The sequence below is a fragment of the Cavia porcellus genome, unplaced genomic scaffold (assembly GCF_034190915.1).
Source record: "Cavia porcellus strain 051 isolate PalLab524CR breed Dunkin Hartley unplaced genomic scaffold, mCavPor4.1 scaffold_4, whole genome shotgun sequence".
In the NCBI taxonomy this organism is placed as follows: domain Eukaryota; kingdom Metazoa; phylum Chordata; class Mammalia; order Rodentia; family Caviidae; genus Cavia; species Cavia porcellus.
In genome coordinates this window covers 61,670,204-61,691,590 of record NW_026947487.1, presented here as the reverse complement: position 1 = coordinate 61,691,590, position 21,387 = coordinate 61,670,204, and the positions used below count along the sequence as shown (strand labels likewise).

At 48.0% G+C, this 21,387-nt stretch overlaps 1 protein-coding gene across 2 annotated transcripts in view; it reads right to left on the bottom strand.

Annotated features, from left to right (window-relative positions):
- The window catches only part of Znf423 (zinc finger protein 423), a 316,073-nt gene that overhangs the window by 141,839 nt on the left and 152,847 nt on the right, over positions 1-21,387 (bottom strand). Inside the window, exon 1 of one of the 2 annotated variants that reach the window (XM_013141456.3) lies at positions 18,570-18,965. The exons of the other annotated variant lie outside the window; for it this stretch is intronic. The gene's annotated coding sequence lies outside the window, so the exon portion shown is untranslated. Of the gene's footprint in view, positions 1-18,569; positions 18,966-21,387 lie in introns of those variants that run through there. 2 annotated transcript variants of the gene reach the window in all.

Here is a 21,387-nt window from a genome sequence, read left to right as displayed (position 1 = left end):
TTACCCCAGAATAAGTACAATCAAAGAAATACAGCAAAATAAACAGAAAAGTCACGTTCAAAATGCAGATGGAAGTTATTTAAAAATGACGTATCTTGCAAAAAGGCCTGGTAGGAAATGCGTTCTAGGAGACTTTTGCTATCTACTGTAGAATAAGAACCAAATGAGGGAAATTGATAAACATACAGTTAAGTAAAGTGAAGGATATTAGCTGGGCATCAGAATGCATCAGGAAGAGCAGGGTGGGTCCAGGTTCACATGGTCATACCTCACGTCTGCCACACCTTAGAGTGGAAGTATAAGCCATGTGCAGACAGCCAGAGCAGCTCAGATGCACTGACACACCTGATCTGGACAGGCCCACAGGATGAAGTGATCATGCAGATGGCAGGAGTCAGAGTCTGGGGCCCCAACTGCCACAGAGAATCGAGTCACAGCTGTTGGAAGAGGTGCTGGACCAACGAGGGACAGTGGCCAGCCTATAGACCCAGGGGAAGGAGCCAAAAAGAGACCTTCCTATAATGAAAGGCACTGATTAAGGAGGAAGTGAACCCTCTGTCACTGAAACTGCAGTGGAATAGGACGAAACAGCCTGAAAAGTACTCTGGGATGATTCCCTACGTGGAGTAAGAAGGGGAAGACAGTGGAGGCCCAGGAAATTCCAGGTTTCTTCCACCTGTGTGAATAAAAATGACCATCAGCCCCCAGAGGAGACAAGAGCTGAGCCAGTCCCAAGAATGATACCCTCTGGGCCCAGCATTGTCCAGATGCTCTGGGGTCACTTGAGTGCATCTTACCTTTGTCCTGCCTCATGATGTCCCAGGCCATACTACAGAAAGTCTGGGCTAGGACACAGGACGGAAAGCATCAGAAGACCTGGACTTCAGCTGTGTGTTGTCAAACAGGAAGATGTGATTTGTGATCTCCACTGTCCCCTTCAGATGAATAAGATGATTATCTGGTATAATATAGTACTCCAGCCATCCAGACTATATCCAGGGAGTCACGGAAAGGCCTCAAGAGTTGTCAGAGTCCCAAAAGGTTTCCTTCCCTTGTTACTCACCTGTTTGTTTGAAAAATTAAAAGCACCAAGGAAGTGAGTTCCCTACAGGAGCCTTCTGGCATCCTCATCTAGAGCTCTAGGAACCATGATGGGCCTACCCCAAACTCAGGGATCCTAGAACCAGAAAACATCTATTCCAATCTCATATAATACAGACAGACATGATTAGGGACAGGCAAAGAAGGAAATTTACAAGGACAATACATTGGTAGAAGCTGGTATTATGTTCAGAAGGATTCTGAGGCCCTATCTCAACTCAAAGGAAGTGAGTATTGAAATCAACTGATGATGTTCGCCATGAGCAGAGGCTTTGTAAATAGAATGGGCCAAGAGCACTAAACAAATTGGAGGAAGAAATCTCCTGATGCATTTCTAAAGCTTTTTTTAGCCATCAGGTTCTTCCTCCAAGTAAGGAGCTACCAATCTTCTCTAAAAACTGAGGAAGCAAGCAGACTCAAGACCAATTCCCTTAACTGAGTCTCACAACACCTCCATGAAGTAGGTACTCTAAAGGCATGTTATGGTTTGTGTCTACATGTCCCCTCAAAGCCTCAGGCAGTCACAGCAGAGGTGGCTGAATCTAGATTGTATGATGCTGGAATTACAGGTGGGTACTTATTAAATCAGTTCACTGATTGGTTTGACGCCACACTAATCCCAGTAGTCTGGATAAAATAAAAGGGGCAGAAAGATGCTGTTAAGCTCCCCTGTTGTTTTTGCTACCTTGTGGGTGCCATGAACTGTTCTTTGCAATGCCCCTCTGCCAATCCTCCCTTCTAGGAGCCAGCCAATTATGGACTGAAAACTCTACAAACTGTGAGCTAAATAAACTTTTCCTCCTTTAACCTTAGATGTCAGCTATTTTGTCTTAGCAATGAGAAAAGTAACTAGGATAAGATATTAACATCTTTCTTTTTTTTACAAATGGGTAAACTGAGACTCTAAAAAAGCAAGCAATTATTTGGCAGGTACTGGGAATGGGCGTTAAGCACATACTCTCCTGCTGAGCTGCACCCCCAGCCCAGAAAGCAACTTCTGAGTGCACAGAGACAAAAAGCAGCACATCCCCCTAACATTCATCCACTAACCACTATTCTATACACTTTCCCAGGCCTGCATGCCAGTTCTGGGCACTCTGCAGCAGCTGCTCCCTCTTTGTGGTCATCATGCACAAGCATAGTGCCAGGCCTTGTAGTTTGACCCAGATGAAGGGCCAAGATTTACAATCCTACCAGTCATCAACGAAGATCATGCCCTGCAGTGGGCAAAGCCAGTGGTGGGTGATCAAGCCAGGCTGTGTCCAATGGCAAGCACAGCTGGCCTCTTTCCTTGCAGGATAGGTTGTAGGCAGGCTTCTCTAAAAGCCTGTTTAGAAACCACTTTGCAGGATGTGGTAGCCAGGATAACTACCTCCCCAAAGATGTCCACATCTCAGCCCTACAGCTAAAATACATTATATTACATGACAAAAATGAAATTAAGGTTGCTCATCAGCTGACCTTAAAAATTATGCTGGCTTATCTGGGTGGGCCCACTGTGATCCCCACCGTGCTTCAACGTGGAAAAGGAAGACAAAAGGAGAGTCAGAGTGATGCAACATGAGAAGGACCCGCCCTGCAGACTGCTGGTTGTAAAGACAGCAGGGAAGCATAAGCCAAAGAGTGGGGTGGCTTCTAAAAATTGAGAGGGAAGGAAATGGATTCTCTCTCAGAGCCCCCTAAAAGGAACACAGCTCCGCCAACACCTTGACTTTAGCCCAGTGATGACTGACCCTCAGAATTGTAAAGTAGTTTTTGTTGTTTTAAGCAATGAGGCATGTGTAATTTGTGTGAGCAGCAATAGGGTAGTACAGACCCTGGCACCTGGAGTAGGATGCGACCAAAACTAACACCTGGAACAACTATGGAAGACTCTGCAGCTGGGCAGTGGCCAGAAGTCAGAAGAATTCCAAGGATGAGGATTTTTTTTAAATGCCTGGACAACCTTGTCAAGATTGATAGAATTATGGATGTTATTGACTGCTAGCAAAACCTCAGAAGTAAGGAACACATTTGGGAAAACCCAAATCACCTTAGAAAACACCTAGATCAACAAGAGCAGAATGTTGAGAGAAACGTAGAGGTTAAAGGCACTGAGGGCTTATCAGGAATGAGGAATATGTTTTCTTGGAAACCGAACAAAAGGGAGTACTCGTATAGTAACCGAAAGCTTAGTGGAATTTATCCCACAGACGTGTGGAAACTGGATTAATAGAATATCTAGCTAGATTTCCAAACCAAATGTGGATGATATGGTCTGATTTCTTCTTATTGCAGCAAAAAGAGAAAAGGCAGATTAAAAAAAGAACTGATTAATGATTTCAGAAATTGTCAAACTGCAAAAAGATCACAATTAAGAGAATGACGTTCAGAAAAGCATACTCCAGAGAAAAGGCTGAGGGTGTAACTATACATTGTGCTAAACCTCAGGAAAATCAACTGAGTCACACAAAAGGTTCTTTGAAGAGATGAAGAATGTGGCTCACAGATCCCTAGACCAAACCAGAAGACATCTAAGAAATTTGGGGACATTGCCCTAGTGCCACCACGGTAGAAGTCAAAGGTAGAAATGGGATTATCTAGAAAATGTCTCTGGAGGAGCTTATGCTCCACTGGAGCAAATACCCATGACATACACAAGAGACCCACAAAGTTCCTAAAAGTTTTGTACAAGTAGAAATATTGCCAAGTTAGCTCAGAAAGGACAAGAGAATATAAGACAAAAGAAGTCTATCAGACTCCTAAACTTCTACAAGCAGAAAACAGTCTAACAAAACTATTCAGCTGGAAACATGCTATCTTTCATGAATAAAAAGGACGAATCAGAGGGTGGAGGGTGGAGCCCAAAGGCGGAACCATGAGCTGTAGTGAATGAGCTCACACTGGAGTAGAGTCCCCATCTGGCACTAAACAACCATAGGTAAGTAGGTCCCCTTCTTTGTATTTTCATTTATCTGATGCTTAAGAGGAAGAATGAGATAAATGGATCTCAAAACCTCTGTAGCTGTAACAGTTTGTGATCAATTAATGATGTCTGCCCCAGATACAGAATGAGGAGAGTTGGGTCATAGGTTTCCCAGCTTCCATTACCCGGTAATTTGTGTGTTTTTTCATTGAGGACAAATTTGTTGCGCCAGCTGTATATGCCCGGTTTTCTGCAGGGTAGAGAAGTTACTCAGGACTCAGGTTCCTATGCTGGTATCTGCCCAACTTCTCTGATGATTAATTACTATCTAAAGGTTACATTCTAACCCAACTTTTTTCTGCTTTGAAGTATTTTGAAAAGAGAGAAAAAGGGAATCTCTTTAATGGCAGCATCAGGACTGCATTTAGACACTGGTTTTACCTAAAGGCACAGATAAGGATGTGCTGTAAGGGATAAAGGCCCGACTCCTGGGACATCAAAAGTCCACCTGGGAAAAGAAAGGGGTGAGGTAGCTGGAGGTTCTTTGCTCAGAGGTAGGCCAAGCAGCCCCACAGCGGCCACCAGAAGTTGACAGAGCTCCACTTGAAATCTTGAATTAGAATTATGCTATGAACAAAAATAACAGCAGCTCAGATTCACCTATCCTTCCTCAGGGAAGCTCTGAGGTCCTCATACACATGATCTCATCCACATCCCCAGGGAGGCCATAGCAAGGAAAAACAGGGACCATCTCTCCATTTTGGGGGGAAATGTTTGGGAGCCCAGGCTGACACAATGAGGTCAGCAGGCCAGTGTCAGGAGGGCAGATCCTTCTTCGGGGGCCATTTAGGGAAGTAGGGAAGCAGGATCCTGGCTTCTGCTCCGTCTCCCCGGACACCTGGCAAAGGCTTTTGGGAACCCTCAGACCACCTACAGACTGAAGGTTGTGGTCAAGCATGCACTGGCTGGAAAAGCCAGGTCTGGGGGTGCTTGCCATGTCAGATGACAGTCAAAAGCTGCTGCCTTTAGTAAACCTTCCAGGAAGCCAAAACATTAGCATTAGTAAAGAGACAAAGTCACTTGTAGGGGAGACATCGGCCAGACTGGAGAAAAGTACACACAGACTTGTATAGGACTCAGCCTGGGCTGCCCCTCATTGGCTGTGTGACCATCAACAACTTACTGCATCTCTCTGGGGCCCACTTTTTCATCCATAGTATAGGAATAATCAAAGTGATACTTTACAAAGCGGTTGATGGGTGTAAGTTACTAAGCACTGCATAAAAATTAGCTAAAGAAAATGAAGAAAGTTCTCCTAGAACAACTTATACTACGATCACTAATCTTAAGTCTTGTCATCTGAATGGCATTAAAACCTTTACACAGAATGGTGAACATTCAGGGGAAAAGGAACCCTCCCACATCACTAGTGGAAATGAAAGCTAGCATAGCCCCCGTGCAAATCACTATGGAAATTCCTCAAAAAACTAAACACAGAGACACCATTTGATGCAGCTATACCATTTTTCAGTGTATTCCCAAAGAATCAAAGACAGCACACTACAGTGATTCCCACATACCCATGCATATAGCAGCACAATTCAAATAGCTCAACTGTAGAAATGTTATTCAGCCATAAAGTACAAAACCTTATCATTTAGAAGAAAACAGATGCAATTAGACCATAATGTTAAGCGAAATAAACCAGATTCCGTTAAATAGTGCGTGCTTTCTCTTTTATGAGGAATCTATAAGAAGAAAGGAAAGATGACAGCAAGGTAGAAGGCAAACTACCAGAAATAAGAACGTGGACCAAGCGGGAAAGGACAGGGAAGAAGGAGCTAATAGGGATGAAAAGAATCAAAGAATGTTACATGTTTATACTCATATGCCAAATTGAAACCCATTATTTTACATCACCGATATGCACTAATAATATAAAATACTAAAAAATATAGCAAGCCCTTTCCACCCATTATCTCCTTTGATTTCTGTGGCAATTCTGCATGGAGGTCAATTTCTTCCTGCTGTTATCACCCATCATAAGCAATTCGGTGCCACACACCAAGACACTGGGATTTGGAACCCAGCCTCCCGTACAGATAAAGTTCCTTTCTCTTACTCCAAAGTAGCTGGGTTTGTACAGTAAGTTGTGTCGTCACTCCCAAAACAGAAGAAAGAGGTTAGGTCACATCCTAACATCACAGAGCAGATGGTAATCAGGAAGCCTGGGACAAGACCCCCAGCCCAGGGTCCTTAGCCAACTGGACAAGGACAAATGATGACCTGGGTAGTAGGTCACAGATCACCACAGCTGTCCTCTTCCTGGGCTCTCTAAGGACCATTCAGTTATCAGTGATTTTATAAAAGTGACAAATTTTATAACTCAAGAACTCCAAACATTTTTAAACCCACATTTACTCTTGCCTTTCTTGGAGGAGCAGGTGGAAAGCTGGTAGTAGCACAGGCTCTGCATCCAGCACATGGATGTGGGGCTGGGCCATGACCCTCTCTCCCCAGTAACAGGGACCCCCTGCACATCAGACCCACGGGACTTTCCTCGCCAACCACGGATCCTAGGCTCTGAAAGACATTTGTGTTCATGGTGACCAGGATACTGGCAACAGAGCTCACACTCTCAGCTCCAACACTTCCCAAATGTGTGATCTTAGCAAGTTAATTACCCTCACTCTGTTTCATACATGAAGAACACTGCCTCAATTTCCCACTCTGTAGAATGGGGATAATACTAATTTTAACTAATGAGTTATTCAACAGATAAAATAGGTGAACACTCACAAAATGAAAAAAGTTCTACAGTGTATACAAACCATCCCTGCTCCTGGCTCCCAGCTAAGTGGTCAAAGGGTGGAGGAAGGAGAAAAGAAGCAGTCAACTGTCTGAACAGCCATGAGTCAGTGAAGGCTCCTGTCACCCTGAACCCTGACTGACACCCAAGAAAGTCTAAGCTAGTGGTAGCAAACTATGGCACACATGCTGTTTATATCACTGAAAGTTCTAAAAGGTTCACCATCACTGACGACCATCACCTCTGCAGAAGCCGTGTTTCACAGCAAAAGAATTCTGATATGACCTGCTTTAAGGCATAGAGGGCCCTGCTCTTACAATTGCAGGACACTAGAGCTGAGGAACTCTCAAGACCACGCAGCCCAGCACACTCGAGACACCTGCAGAAACCCGGGCACCAGCAGCAGCCATGCAGTGATTTGAACCTGGGTCTCCAGACTTGTGGTGGAAGATTGGGAGCTGAAGCCCAAACTCCTGGAACAGCCTTGTCCAGCACTCACAGGGGCTGCTGGCCACATAGGATGAAGAAGAAGCATCTGCCTTTCCCCTTGAAGCTTCTAACCTCACAAAACACACAGCCTGCCAGGCTGCTCCATCCCTTAGACAAATTTACTTAGCACTGATATTGCAAATGCAATTGAGCTCGAGTTTTATTGCAGAAATTAAACAGACTACGAAATAAAAAAATAAAAAAGCTAGCACTCATCAACTCACTCGAGAGCTGGCTGTGATCAAACTTGCTAAAGAGGAGCATCGCGATCAACTCCTGCCAGTAAGGAACACCCCCACACTCTGTCTGCCACTGCAAACTCCCCAAAGATTGGGCGCCTGTAGCTATAGAGCTCTGGAAGTTGCTCCCATCAGCCTCCTGATGTGGGTATCCCACATGACCCCTCTGCCCCACTGCCCTGTCACAAGGAGCTGGTGCCCCAAAAAGTCTTCTCAATGAGCTTTACAAAGTGCCACCATCACTAAGGGCCAGCACAAAGGGCACTTGCTCAACTCAAGAGAAAGCAGAATGCTTTGGGGTTGATTCACTGTTTTTCTTCACTCCCTTTGGAGATCTGCAGAGCCCACATTCGGCCGCATTTGTGGACCTGGGACTGCAAACAGCTGCGCTCTAATTACATGTAAAGTGTACCAAAACATCCCTTTTATCACAGGCTGGAAATCTGTTAGCATCTGTCTCTCCTTTGTTTCTTCCACAAGATACAAGCTTGTTTCTACATTTTTCTCACCTGTAGCGGTGATTAAAATTCATTATAAATGAAAGGAGTGAACAGAGAAACAAGTTCCTCTGTGTACCGTTCTAAACTCAAATTAGAAACAGCTGTTTGCTAATTCATGCAGCGATGTTTTGTCGTGCTCTGTGAATCAATAATAACTCACCCTATTGCTGCAGAAATTTTTGGATAATCCATACATTTAATGCAGCGTTGGATTCTCTAGGCAGGGCTGTGTCGTGAGAAGCTCCAACTCGGCTGAGATGGTGTGGGAGGGGACTGAGACTCAGCAGCCTGAAGATGCCCCCTCACTGTTCCACAGAGAACCCCAAATTCAGAGCCACCCTGTGCTCTCTTGCTATGCTGGCAGGACCAGAAGGAACCTCTGAAACTGTCTCCTCATCAATTTCCCTCCTCCGATACCACCAAAAAAAAAAAAAAAAGTTTTTTTTCAATTCTGATTAAACGCAAACCACACATATCCTCCCGCCGCCGGAGGGAACAGCAAAATTAAAAGTCTAATTGGTACCCGGCACAATTTAAAACTATTAAGTATAGGTGAAGCTTTTCTGTGAGAAAATAATCCTCTGATTGGGATTAGGCGAGTTTGGAGTGCACTCTTTCTGCACACCTGTCTGGCTGCAGAAGTTGGAGCTGCAGTCTGGAGGGCTCAGCAGCCATGGCAAGTGTTATCTCACTCTTGGCCAGCGTCAAGGACTCAGGCATGTGGCATACAGAGCTGTGTCCCTGTCTGAGGCTTCCCAGGGGAGCAAATGTTCTTTGTCCTTTTCAGGAAGGAAGTGGGCAACACATTTGGAAGTCTGTGCTTATCACTGTGACACATCAAACCTGTACCAGTCTTAAATACACTGCCTCCAAGAAGGCTACCTTGGTCTCAGCTGCCACCATCTGAGCCCTCATTGACCTCAGGCCATGGCCCGTATATGCATGAATGCTTAAGGTGCCTCAGTGTGGCCTGCACCCTTTTGGGTCTGGAATGTGGTCACAGTGAGCCTTCTCTGTGGCCAGCCTCAGTGGCAGCTAAATTTTTCATAAGCTTTACCTATGAGGATGAAATCCTCATCTTTACCCTACACAGTGACCACCATTACTAATTCCTCCTAGTTCAGAGATCGAACATCTGAGACTCCTCAAATCCCATGATAGTTATCTGAAATGAGTCTATATTTCTCCAAAAGGCCATCAAGCCTACGTACTGTGGTCACAGGAGGTAGTCAAGTGGGCCTCACCTGTCCAGGCTCAGAGTCTGGTTCAGGCTGTGTTCACCAAAGCCCCCTCCACCTGGTGGTCACCTGCCCACACCCAACCCAGCTCTGCCCATCTCCTGAGCATCCAAACATAGGGGAGAGAGGTCTCCTGCATGGCTGAGAGCCAAGCCCTCATATTCTCCTTACTAGTGTCCACCTGGGCACTCAGGAATGGCTGTCAGTGCATGCTGGGGCCCATACGGTACAGCTCTAGGTGGACTCACGCTCATCTGGAGCGCTGAGGGAAGGCCTTTCCCTGGGAAGGCCAGAGTGTGTGGACAGTGCCAATCCTGGGCAACATCAGTGAGCACAGCAAGGTGTCATCTTGGGAAGCAGGAAGTGCTCTAAGTATGGACTAAGTGCTTCAAAGTATGGAAGTGCTTCAAAGATGGACTAAGATCTCCCCAGATCAGATCTACCCAACATGGCCCAAACCCATGATGACTGCAGGGAGCAGCCAACACTATGCCCCTCATTCTCCTGCCAACTTTCAGATCAGGTCAAGGGTAAAGGTTCCACCTGGTTCTATCTTTACCTCTTCTCTAACATTTCAACAAAAGATAGCAGACCCAGACTTGACATTTTCACAATGCTTCTGGCTTTAATGATATGAGCATGGAGTTTATTCTTCATTTTTTAAGACTTCAGTCAACTTACAGAGAATGATACTGGTTTTCTATTTGCAGAATGAAATAAATTAATTACTTTAAGCACAAAACAAAAACAGAGTTAAAGGATGGAGTACTACTCTGCCATAAAGGATGTCAACTCCCCATAATGAACATAATCACTGTGTACTGAAAACACTTACTACAGTAATAAAAATATTACCAAAAACTAGGGGCACACTTAAAGAGAAACACTTGGTGAGTTGCAGCACCAGTGATCCTCCAGTGTTGCAAGACTCCCAGCTGAGACACACAAATGACCAGTGACTGGACCTGACCTCCAGCAGAGGGAGGTGCCTGCCAGGAGGACAGGTGGAGTGAAATTGGGTAACAGGTGTTTCCAGAGCACCGAGATCAGCTGCGGGAAAGGCAGTATGGAGAGGTGATGTGAGTCCCTCACTGAAAGCTTGAATACCAAGCAAAGGAGCCTTGAAACTCTACTGCACAGGACCTGGGGAGCCACCATCATTGTCTGAGTGATTGATTAGCTCAGATGAGCACAGGTAGGATCTGGACTCGCAGCCCAATGCTCTTTCCAAACCTCCTATTGTGACAAGTGAAAACCCCAGAAACAATCTCCAGCCTATAAGCAAAACCTACTTCAAGGAAGGCTGGGTGAGTCACCCCCAACGGCCCAGGACCTCAACTGCCAAGACCCAAGGTCCATGGATGAAAAATCATCAGGGGGTCCTGTCCACAAGACCTTAGAGCTTGGTCTCTGGGAATGGTGGACACATCACACTCCTCCTAATAACCTGAGGCACCAAGTGAGGGCACTGCACCTCCTGAGTAAAGCTGCCCAGCTGGTTTTCCCTGGGGGACAATGAAGCACCATGTTCCTGTCTGGGTCAAGGAGCTATGATGGTCCACAATATACATCTTGGATCCAGAAGTGATGGTGTGGGGACTCTCACTCAGAAAGGAGTGCAGAAGTTGGAAAGTCCAGACAGCAAACAGAGTCCATCACAGGATCACTCCAGATGAGTATGTTCTCCAAAATTCTCCTCCAAACCCTACGCCTTTCCCTGGCAGAGTTTCTATGCTTGAAACTCTGAATGCTAAATGGGTACATAAGGTGACCATACTTGTATTTCTGTTCACTGCCTCCAAATTCTCCAAATATTATGGCTTCTTCTCCCTCCCATTGGCTGAGGATCAATCTCCAAGGTCTTCTGACTTCAGAATCTGACAAATCCTTCTGATATCAGACTATGTAGAACCTGATTAGGAGAGTACAAATAATCACACACCCAGCCCCATTATCTCTCCTACAGTGCCCAACCTGGGTGTTTTCAACGCTCTTGCAAGGCAAGCAGCCAGGCTGGGTCCCTGGACATGGCACAGTCTTTCTTAACCTTGCATGATAGCCCTAGGTACCCAGGGAGATAATGGAGGAGATTGTGTGATATTAGGATATCACCAAAACCCAGGCCAGCTCTTTCAGGGAACACACATACAAGAAAGTGCCCATTGTGGCCCTGGGCGCTGTGGGGACACTCATCCTCAGAGGTACCCTGGGCTCTACCTCAGCAGCCCTCCACCCTTGGGCCTTGCCTCAGTCCCCAGAGACCACTGCCAGCTCATTGAGCTCACCTGGCTCCCAGCAGGTGCAGGGGGAGGTCACAGGCAGGGCGCCTGGGCGGGGCCTGCACCAGGGCCTTCACAGCTCTGTGTTCCCCAGGGCGGCGGGCCAGAATCAGCTCTCTGCCCACACTAGAACCTGCTCTTTCATCCCCTCCTGGTCTGGCTGGGACTAGGCAGAAGAACACAGCTTCCCACCCCCATGGATGACCCATGGCCTCTCACAGTCTGTCATTCCCTGATCACCACTGAACCTGAACCTCAGCAGCTCAGGAAAGCCCTGCCTATCCTCACCTCTCATGCAAAATGCAACTGGTTTATTTGGCTTTCTTAGTGGAGATGTGCACACAGGAAGTGCTTGATACAAATGAAAAATGCACAAGCAAAGGAATAGACAATCACACTAGAATTATAAGGGCTAGGGATGTGGCCCAACAGCTGAGCACTGACCTAGTAGGTCCCATTCCCAGCAAAGAGGTTAAAAAAAAGAACATTTTGGACTATAATTTTCACAAAGCCCAGTATCACAGATAGCTACTTGGTATGTCTAATCTAGTACTCAGGGCTTAGAGATGACATTAAGGAATATATTACATTTTGTCACATATTATACAGATAACAAAGGATATTATATGCTAAGGACTTTTGTGGTGTTTGCTCCATATTGCACATGTCATATTCTTTTGATATTCACAATAGTCTGACAAATTATCATTACCAATTCCATTTTACTAGTGAGAAAACTGAGGTTTACAAAGATTGATACGCCCAGTCTCTTACAAATCAGAAATGGGGGCTCTAAATGGGGACCTGAGTGCATTCTGAGTCTGTGCTCCAAACCACTGTAGGACAGCTGTGTGCAAATACTCCAGTGTCCAGAAGGAGGCTACGCAAACCCTGCTCAGGGCCAGAGCTTTCTCCCAAGGAGCTGGTTTCATGCCAAGCTTGGCTGAACACTCACCCAGGAGCCCTGCGCAGAGATCTGCAGCATGTTGGTGTTGGGGACAGAAGGTCACACTTCAACAATGAGGTGCACCCACTGTCTGACCTCAAACCACAGCACTACTACTTTGTAGCTCAGAAAAATCCTGAGATTCAGCTCAGTCCCCAATATCTGAACCCCCAAAACACTCCTCAATATGTTCAGCAATTCCATGAAACAGTCATGATTTTGGGCCCATTTTGTAGAGGAAGCTGTTGAGGAATACCAAGACCACGAGTACATGCAGTGAGACCCTGTCTGAAAAAACCAAAGGAAAGAAAGTGCTATAGGCTTAACAATGCCACCCACCTGAGCATAGCCCTGAAATGATACTGATGCACTCACGATACATTTTTGCTGCTTAAAGTCGGGCTGTGCATCCTAAAAGAGGCCTGCGAAGCCCTTCTCTGGCCTGACTTTTGCTTTATTCTCGTCTCCCCTCCAGGCTGTGGGTGCCTTAGTAGCCACTGCATCCAACATCACCCCTGGCTGGAGGCAGGCAGGAGAGCAGGGCACCAGCGGGAGGGCAGGCACCCTGGGGCTTCAAGGATGCGCTGGTACCAGTGTGCAGCCAGGCTAAGAGCTGCTCACTATTTACACTCAGTCAGTTTACAACTCAGCAGAGAAAAATTTCCATTTTTCCCTGGATTTTCATGTTTCCGCCTCCAGAAAAATTGCCATCGTGGGCTCTGTTGCTGAACCGTCAGGACTTCATGATGAAGACCACCCCAGCCCTGCCCACAGTGGAGAGGAGAGGGAAGTGCCGTGCCAGGCTGAGGGAGGCTGTGGGCTCAGGGACAGCAGCCTGGTCAGGTCCGCCATGAGAAGGAGGAGGCCATGTCGATGGCTGACCTTTCATGACAGTCATACCACCTGTGTTCCCTTGACTCAGTTTCCAACTGTGGGGTTTGGCACCTAAAGTTCCAGGCATTGCGGCTATGACTATAAACTCCTGGCACCTCCCTGTAACTGCTTATTGTCCTTGTCTAGGCCTCCTGTCCCACCCATTTTCTGTATGAGTCCCAAGGGCCATCACCTCCGTACACTGTAACCAGGACCCCATCTCTGCCCACATTGTGCCTGTGCTCATGAATGGCCTTGAAAACTATCATTACTGTAAACTACATTTCCTGAGCACCTACTTTGTGCCAAGCCTTTCACAATATACATTTATTTAAATACTTGTATCACTAGTCAGTCTTCAATGTCCTCCTCCTTTTAATGCATTGAAACAACACAGAATCCTTCTACTTGATATATTTTACTAAGGAGGAAACTGAGGCCAACAGGTTGAAAGAGATCTCTGGGCCAACCCAGCTAGTTACTGATTGTGCATTAGGGGGTACTAAGGACCCTGAAGTCTGAAGGGGAGTACCTGCCCCAAGACGGAATCCAGCAGAACTCTGTGGCCCTGTCCCCCCTCGCCTGTACTTCTCCTCCCTGCAGGCCCAGCCCACTTCCCTCCTCTGGCCAGGGGTGATGCTGGGATGCGGTGGCTACTAAGGCATTCACAGCCTAGAGGACAGAGGAAAACAAATCAACTATGGAACAATTAAAAAAGATGTGGTATTTTTATACAATGGAGTATTACTCAGCTATAAAGAAGGATAAACTTGAGGCTTTTATTGGTAAATGGCTGCAACTTGAGACCGTACTCATAAATGAAATAAGTCAAACTCACATGTGTAAATATTGTATTGTCTCCCTAGCATAAAAAAGAAAAATCCGAAAGAGTATTAAGATCCAAAATGTACAACAAATAATGATAGATATTGTCAAAATGAAAGGGAAAGAAACTACAAAGAACAACTAGAATAGGAGAAAGGAGAAAACAAAGAAAGGAAAAGATTATATGTTATAGGCACACATATACATGCAAGTAATATATATATATATATATTACTAATCTCTGTAAGTTGTACCAGTTTGTAATTTCATTGTTTCATCATTTTTTATGCCTAAATCTTGTAATCTGAACAACTGCCTCTAAAATAACAATATGTAATATATTAACTGCTATTAATTTCCTACTTTTTAAAAATTCTGTATCCTTTCTATCCTTTTATTAAGTAGGGCTGGAGCACGGCTTCCTGTGGAGTTCCTAGGTCTCTTTTAGGGACGCACAATCCAATTCTGCATAAAATTTTAGCGTCAGTGGATTTATGGGAAACACGCCTCAACATACATATTCACACAAGAGCAGACTGGATAGAATGACATAATGCAAGCAAGTAATCCAAGAGACACCTCACTGAAGGAAACAGATTACCCAGGATGCTGTACATCAGTTGTGGAAACTACATGTCCACCTCGTGAGTACTGGTACCTCTACCTAGATACACTGGGGATGGGAAAACCATCCTTAGTCCAGGGCAGGCAAACAACATCCCTTGGGGTGGTGCTGGGTCCTCAGCCATAGGTCAGCTCTTCTGCGCCTCGCTGATTACCAGCTTACGTCAGTGCCGAGTACAGAGGAGACTGCTGAGTGGAACACTGAATATGTGGCTACTTAGAGCATCGGCCAGAGTCAGGTGAAGGCCGGGAATGATCTGAACATTACTCATTCCTCCATTCAGCACTGCATCTATACAGCACTTCACTTAGACTTCTCATCTTCTCCTAAGATCCCTCCATAGGTGTTCCTGGCTTTAAACTGCCTGCAAACAACTTGGATAGACTGAAGTTTTAGAGCCAGGGAAACCCACAGGTGTCCAGATTTAAATGTTTGATGGACAGGGTAGATGGATAGATGGATGGATAAAATATTTAAATCCTGGACTTGGTCCAAAGAATGCATTTAACAATGTGCATGAATGAATGAATGAATGAATGAATTTAACTACAAAGAAGAAGCAAAGAGCCACTTGAGGGGGCCCTGGAATATGGAAGCCTAGACATTACAGGATGGGGAGGGGAGGGACTGAGGAGTTAAGGACCCTTTGGCCATTCTCCTTCACAACCCGAGCCCGGCGTTGCTGCCCCTTGGCAGAGACCCCATGCACTATGGCTGTGGGGTCAGTGCAGTTTCAGTGAAATGTTTTATGTGAAAGAGTCTCTTGATATGAGAAATAGCAAGGGTATGTTCAGAGGCTCAGATGGAGGCAGACAGACAGAGCAGTTCCCTGGCCTCACCTGACTCCCTTCAGAAATGGCAGTAAAAAAAGGTGACAGGGGCTTCCATTTGTTCATACAGAAGGAGAATAAACATAGATTTCACAAGACAATAATCTAAGACTCCTTGCTTTTAAAGAGACAGACTCAGCAATGACCTGGGGCTAGGGTGAGGGTGGGGACCTGATAAAACACCCCTCAGCTGGATGCTCCCTGCCCACAACAAGTGTGTGTATGCACACTCACACACATCTACACATATGCGTGTGTGTCATCCCTACAAGGATCCTCCAAAACGCCCCAGAAAACACCTGACTTACTAATCAGCACCGATAACACACGGAACAAGCAGTGTCCTGGCAAGGTTTTCTGGAAGAAAGGCCGTTCTAGGGCAAGTGGGTGTCCCACTGCCCAGCCAGGGTTTCTGCCCTCCTGCTGATGGACCAACAGAAAAGTGAGGAGCATAGTGCATCCAACACTTTTAGGATGCTGCTTACATGCATCCATCCCAACAGTCACCCATGACTCTCCCGGTATTTACAGAGCACCTACTCGACACCTGGCTCTAGTTCCAGCATCAGGGCAGCAACATGCCAACCAGCAAAGCCCTGCCTCATTGGGGTTGCATTCTAGAACATCAAGAACAGATCCAGTGAAGCCCAAAGGCCTGGGTTGGAATCTCAGCTCCACTACTGACCAGCTGTGTGAAGTAGGATATATTACTGAGCCTCAAAAGCCTCATCAAACCAAAAATGGGAAGAGAATACCTCCACGCCTCCAGGTCATGGCGAGAATTAAATCAGATTACCCAGGTTAGCAGTCTGGCCCAGCCCCTAAAGCGTGGGAAATGCTCAGTTGGAGCCAAAATGAGAGCTTCTGGCTCATCCCAGTGCTCTGCCCCTGGTGACTGTGCCCTGGTCCCAGTTACCCTTCCTGGGAGCATCTTAACTCTGCCTCCAGCCCACACCACTGCAGCTCCTGTTGTATAAAACAGAAAGCTGACCCCAGCTCCATAACTCCGTGTCTTAACACAGAACCCCAATTTAGAGGAACCCCGCAAGGGTTCCCCACCATAGGTCACTCACATCCCTCCCACAGGGAGGTTTGGTCCTTTCCAGTGGTGGGTAACTCATTCCTTTCTAAGCTCTCTTAGTTTGCAAGAAAAAATGATGCCATCCAGGGCCCTAAGGGAGTGAGTGATTCTGCTCACCTGTTAGGGACAGAAATAACAGGACCTTTGATTCCAATCATCCCCAAAGAGGAAAGATATTTAGTGAGTCACCGGTTACCTGGTAGCCATTTTTAAAAATGACATTGCAGTTTATAGTCCTTTATTTATTCCATGCAAATTAGTAACTGCCCACTCTACCAGCCCTGCCCCAGGCTCTGGGGACAGCGTAAAACACAAGAAAGCCCTTGTCTGCACAGTGCTTACAGCTCAGGGAGCAGACAAACCCTCCTTCCAAAGAATTCAGTAAATTAATACATACTAAGTCAGGTGGTGGAACAGAAACACAAGGAGAAGAAAAAGAGTAGACTGAAGTGCTACTCTGGACAAGTGACAAGGTAACACCTGAGTAGATACCTAAACTCAGCGAGGAAGGAGCCAAGGCAGGACCTGGGGGAAGAGCACTCGAGGCAGGGGACCAGCAGGAGCAGACATCCTGGAGCTGGAGCCAGCATTTACATGGTTACATTTTCTGAGATGGCCACGTGGTGCTCAGATGAAGGCTTCTGCCCCACCTTCAGAGAGCACAGGCCAAGCTATGACCCCAAACCCTAGGGGGACTCAAAATCCAAGTCCAGCATCAACTCACTGTGTGACCCAATGCCGATCGCCCAACCTCTCTGGTCTTAGTTTCCGTAACATCTCATCAGGGCTGAGTTTCGTCCAAGCAAGCACTGGCAAGGGAGCGAGGACCCTGGGGTCCTCCGAGTCTGCTGCTCCGTCCAAGACGCACCCACCATTCCTCTCTATCCCACGGTGCCATTCTTAACGCTTGTGCCAGCAACACCACACAGGATTGGTACTCCTGCCAAAATAGCTATTAACCCAGTAGCCAATAATAACACGTTATCCTATCAATTTGCTTCTGAAACGCTGTGTAATTGCAGAACCGAAGTTTGCCATCTCGGTAGCCTGGTTACGACATAAACAGAAAGAAGCTCCCCAGTTCCTTTCCAAGAAGAACAAGTGACTTTCCACTCCCCCACTGCACCTCCATCCTAGTCCCTTGGGGTGCGTCAGGAATCCCAGTCGAAAGGCCGACCTCCCTGTCTCCTTGGCATGCCACCTCTCTGACCAGGGAGGGGATCAATACCTGAGACGTGATGGCTTTGCTGGTGGTAGGTCAGGCCCAGAAGCCAGCACTCAGGCAGCCTCCCTGCTGGCCACGAACCACAGTGCAGGAAGTGGGACAGACGTCAAGGGTGAAGGAGGGGACAGGAGGCTCAGCAGTGTGTGGAAACCAAGAGGCCTGGGGACAAGCAACACTCAGGGGCCTCCCAGCTTGTGGGCACACAGGTCATGAGGGGTGCAAGCCAGGGACCCTCACAAGAATGGACCATAGGCCAGTGGAAGGCCTGGAGGGGGTGGCAGGGAGAAAAGGAAGGGGAGAAACGAGAGAGGGCCAGACCCAGGAGGCCTGTCCCATTCCCATGCCGCAAGGCCAGCAGACAAAGGCCTAACACTGGGCCACCAGTGCCACCCAGGCAGCCCATCCCCTCGCTTCTCCTCTCTCCTTCCAGGAAAACCATTTCCTTCCTTCTGGATTTGCTGCACTCTGAACAAACACTGTTCTCAGAGAGCCGGGAGCCTCTGAGGGACTCCTGGCGTTCCTGCGCAGACACCAGCCTGTTTTATGCATTCTTCCCCCGTTTCAGCATGGCCACCCCCTCATCACCTCCCCGCCCTCCACTTACCTCTCCTCCTGCTCACAGGGGCGCCCCGGGGCAGGCTGGCTGATGCCAAGAGGGCAGGAACCCGAGCCCGTGTTCCCCGCGCCCGCAGCAGGGCAGGCGAGGGCTGGAGAGGAGCTTCCCACTGGCCCACGGGTGACCTCAGCCACAGGACGCATCTCCACCCGCCCCTCCTCGCTGGCCAGGGAAGGATGGGCTGAGGGTGTGCTGCTCCCGCTGCGGTGCTTGGCGGGGAACCCAGCTAGTGGGGAGAGGAAGGGCCTCAGGGAGGGAGGGGGAGCAGATGGGAAGGAGAAACAGAGAGGAGGGCCAAGTCTCGGGCCTTTTGGCCAGATGTTGACCCAGCTGAGGGCCCCAGGGGTGGTGCCAGAAGTCCTGCCTCCCTTTGCCAGCTGCAGAGTCCACAGAGATGGAGGGGATGGGGCTGAAGGGAGGGCTGCAGAGCAAAACGGCAAGGGGCTCCTGTCACTGCTCCACCGGCCCAGGGTGGGGGACAGTCCACCAGGCCCCTGGGTGTGGTGGGTGGGGTGCTGTCTGCGGGAAGCAGTTCTCAGCAAATGGGAACCAGGCCTCGGAAACCACTGGCTGAAGGCCTGCGTGGCTCCAGGGAAAGAAACCCTGCTGCTCCGCCACGGTGCCCCAGCCACAGCCAAAGACGGTGCTAAAATGGAAAGAGCAGGGAGACCGCGTGCTGGAGCAGGGTTGAGGCGGCAGCTGACTGCAGCTGTACCATCCCTGCCTCTGTGCTCAGCACCCTTTGAGGTCACCACATTATACTCCCAAGGCCCACTTGTCTGTAAGTGCTGTAAAAAGCCAACTAACAGCGCAATTTTCTTCCCTTTGCTTCTCTCCACACAACTGTCAGGCAGGTTCCCAGCAGAGCGGGGCCTGGGGACAGGGCTCAGGCCAGTAGGGCAGGTGTGGGCTCCCCACCTCCACTCCAGACCACATCCTCACATCAGGGAGGAAAGCCTGGGCCCACACCGCATGGGAGGAATCGAGGCTGCACAGGAGCCCATAAGGCTCCTGGTGACTTGAGTAGGTGGGACACTGTCCTGACATCCACAGTGCAGATCTAGCAGGGTTTTGTAAATGCAGATGTCACCCACCCACCCATTCATTCACCACCCAGTCATTCAGCAGGGGCCTGGGGTCTACTCACAGCCTTCCAGGCATGGGGTCAGGGAGAACCACACAGGCCACTTCTGGTCCTCTGAGCTTCCCATCCAGCAAGGCTGGCACAGTGGAAGCATTGTGTTGTGTGCTCTGAGGGGAGAAGTTCATGGGACCAGGGGAGATGACAGTGCCAGGAGTACAAGAGACCTTCCTAGAAAAAGCAGCCTCTATGATGAACCCAGCAGGGTGAATTCGAATTAACCAAGGAAAGGAAGCAAAGCAGGAAATGGGGCTGCAAGCACAGGACAGACCTAGGAAGGCCTGGAGGCAGGCTGAAGCCTTCAACATTCCCATTAAACCTCATCTGGCCCCTGGGCTCAACCACAGTAGGTGGGCCAAGCCTGGCAACCCCACCCCCAGCTTGTAGACATGGGAGACCCCATCGCACCCCTGGAGATTAATCCCAAGAACCATAGTCAAACCCTCCTTTTCTCAGCCCCAGTTGTTGTTAAAAATACTTTCATATGTTTATTTTTAAGGGAGGATGGGAAAGGAGAAAGAAGACCTGAAGATCTTTTTTCTTTTGGGGGAAAAAAATTAATAAATAAATAGAGCTTCAAGAAAAGGGCATGGAAAGGTCTCTGCATCTGTAACCACTGAACAAATTAAAATTAGCTCATTTAATCAGCTCCTAATGGTCTGGCTGTCCCGAGTGGGCCCCGGAACACAGCAAACTTCACAGCAGAAATGCACAGGCCAATGTCAGTTTATCCTACAACAAAGAGGTTCTCTAAATAGTGCGATCAAAACTCGGAGAAGGCCATGGAGAGCTGGGGAGACAGAACACACCCCTTAAATCCTGGGCGATCCCCACCTCCGGCTTCATCTCTTTGAACGGAATTGTTCTTTTGGCTTTTGTTCTAATTATCTAAACATGTGTGTAACTCTGTTCTACAAAGAGTGTTCCAACCAGCACAGGCGGTAACCTGAGACCCAGACATACGTTCCCGAGCCCCTTGTGCAAACCCCACACCCTGAACAGCAGCTTCCACCACATGCAGAAACACACATTCAGACACACAGCACCTATACACACCATGGTTACCAACACACACACAGGCCATGTGTTACACCCTCACACAGTTATACAAGCACAATTTCACACATGCACAGGAACATACACCACACACAGTCACATGATGCACATGGCTCTTTCAGTTCCTGGCTAACAGCTGGAGGCAGGGGAGGCCCTGCTCACCAGACCCCCCAGGGAGGGCTGCTGTGCACACACCTGAGGCCCAGGCTGGTAGCAAGGACTCTTATTTCCCTGGAGGATGTCCTCTATGAAACTTGCCACCTGGGCTGTCATTAGGGCAGCTTGGGTGGGGTGGCGGTGGAGGAACCAAGGCCAGGAGAGGGGGCTAGAAGCCTCGGGTAGAAGCTGCAGATAGTAGGTAAGCAGGAGCCAGTGGCTGCCCCAGCCCCAGTGGAGAGGGTAAAAGGAAACTCGGCCACCACCCTCATCATCAGTGCCAAACTCAGCCCCCAGGAGTCTTGCCTCCAAGCAGGCCACCTATAGTTCTGCACTTAGGTCCAGAGCCACCTCAGGTACTGGATCTGCAGAAGCTCAGCTCTGGACTCGCTGAAATCCCTGCTACACCACTGACTGGCTCTGAGTCTTCATTTCCTCATGCACAAAATGGGA